The 2355-nt window shown below is 40.8% G+C and overlaps 1 pseudogene across 1 annotated transcript; it reads right to left on the reverse strand.

Annotated features, from left to right (window-relative positions):
• Positions 1-1298: 1298 nt before the first annotated feature.
• Positions 1299-1847, reverse strand: LOC100999338 (annotated as a pseudogene). The gene has a single exon (XR_642154.3). The product of XR_642154.3 is annotated as a cytochrome c oxidase subunit 6A1, mitochondrial pseudogene (transcript).
• Between the last annotated feature and the right edge of the window lie 508 nt (positions 1848-2355).

The following is a 2355-nucleotide window of genomic DNA, read 5'->3' on the forward strand; positions in this document are numbered from 1 at the left end:
AATGAATGAGAGGTTGTGGAACAAAGGGGATGCTCACACACTGCTGGTGGGAGTGTAAATTAGTTCAAGCATTGTGGAAAGTGGTGAAAATAGTATGGTGATTTCTCAAAGAACTGAAAACAGAACTACCCTTTGATCCAGCAATCCCCCTATTAGCTATATACCCAAAGGAATATAAATCATTCTTCCAAAGACACATGGCAAGCGTATGTTCATTGCAGTATTATTCACCATAGCAAAGACATGGACTCAATCTAAATACCCATCAACAGTCGACTGGATAAATAAAATGTGGTACATATATACTATATAATACCTTGCAGTCATAAAAAAAGAATGAAATTAAATCCTTGGCAGGAACAGGGATGGAACTAGAGGCCATTATCCTTAGCAACTAACGCAGGAGCAGAAAACCAAGTACCACATTTTCTCACTTATAAGTTGGAGCTAAATAGTGAGAACACAGGGAGACAAAGAGGAGAACAGCAGACATTGGGACCTACTTCAAGGATGGGGTTAAGAAAAGAAAAAAAAAAAAAAACCAGAGAGGGAAAGGTTCAGAAAAGAAAAAAAAGTGTTGAATACTATGCTTAATACCTGCGTGATTAATCTTTACCCTAAACCCCCAAGTCACAAGGTCACAAGTTTACCTATATAACAAACTTGCACATGTACCACAGAACCTAAACGAACAGTTAAAAATATTTTTTTAGGCCGGGCACAGTGGCTCACTCCTGTAATCCCAGCACTTTGGGAGGCCAAGGCAGGCGGATCACGAGGTCAGGCGATCTAGACCATCCTGAGTAACACGGTGAAACCCCTCTCTACTAAAAATACTGTATATATATATATATTTTATATATATTCCTTTATAAAATTCCTTTGGGTTTCACAGAAAAATAATACTATATATATATAAAAATTAGCCGGGCATGGTGGCGGGCGCCTGTAGTCCCAGCTACTCAGGAGGCAGAGGCAGGAGAATGGCGTGAACCTGGGAGGCGGAGCTTGCAGTGAGCCGAGATTGTGCCACTGCACTCCAGCCTGGGCGACAGAGCGAGACTCTGTCTCAAAAATAAATAAATAATTTTTTTAATGAATACATTTTAAAATAACCCATAAAAGTATCAGGACCTTTCTCATAATTTCTAAAGTTTTCCCCTTACTCTTTCCTTTACAGGAGCTCAACCTTAAGATGAAAGTTTAAGAAATTGGTATTCAGAAAGGTTAAATGAAAAAATCGGATTAAAAGGAGTCAAATCATAGTAAAAGGAAGTCAGATTTTTTTTTTTTTTTTTAGTTTAAGTTATTTATTTAAGCCATCTCCTGCCACAAGCAAAGGGATGGAAGACCAGTATACCAGTCATCATTTGATACAAGAAGATAAGCTTACGGTCCCGTATACTTTTTCTGGTCCATGTGCAGAGTAATGGTCCAAACCAGTGCTGTGGTCCCTGGTGCCCAGGTAGTGGTCCAGATTCTCTTTATTCATCTTCGTAGCCAGTTGGAAGTGGATTCACAAGAGGGTTATGGAATAGAGTATGGTTACCATCTCCCCAGGGAAACGGCTTGGTCCTGATGCGGAGATGGGGGTAGGCGATGAACTGGGGTCTCTCGCGCTCTCCGTGGTGCGACTTCAGGTACACATTCAGCATGCTGACTGCCACCCCGGGGAGCGCGACGAAGAAGGTGAGGGTTTTCCACATGCGAGCTGAGCCCTCTTCGCCATGGGTGCCACTCGACATAGGCTGCCCCAGCTGTGGGCCGGACCGACCCAGCCGCCGAGAAACCCGGGACACACCAACTGCCGCCATTTTCGACCTGGACTCGGAAGTCAGATTTTTAAAATTTTGTTAGTAATGATGAAATCTGGATGTACCCAAGTGAGCCCACAGTGCAGTTAAAAGAGAGTGTGAAGTGAAGAAAGGGAACTAGATCTCTGTCTGATCTGAGGCCTTGTTGTTGAATCCTGAAGTGTGCTGGGCTTAGCAAAGTATTCTCTTTATTGAAAAACCACTAGTAAATGCATAGTTCATTCAAATTTTAGTGAACGATTATTCGTACTATACAATAAAAGTTAAAGAGAAGAACAAAAACAACTTTTGATTTGAAGGACGTTAATGGTATTTTATTAACAAACTGTAAATAGTAACAGCATAAGCTGGATGGGAAGCTGCTTTCACAGGCCATAAATGCTTAATGTTTATTACCAATAAAAGTCAAAGGAGCATTTAGTAAAGCAGTTTACCAAACAAACATTAAATACTTTAATGTATGAGCTTCAGTGGACAGAATCAGCTATTTAATTAGCAATGAGTAATCTGTTAAGCTTTGATTCACCACAAATGATCTGCA

Source organism: Papio anubis, chromosome X (assembly GCF_008728515.1).
Source record: "Papio anubis isolate 15944 chromosome X, Panubis1.0, whole genome shotgun sequence".
NCBI lineage: Eukaryota > Metazoa > Chordata > Mammalia > Primates > Cercopithecidae > Papio > Papio anubis.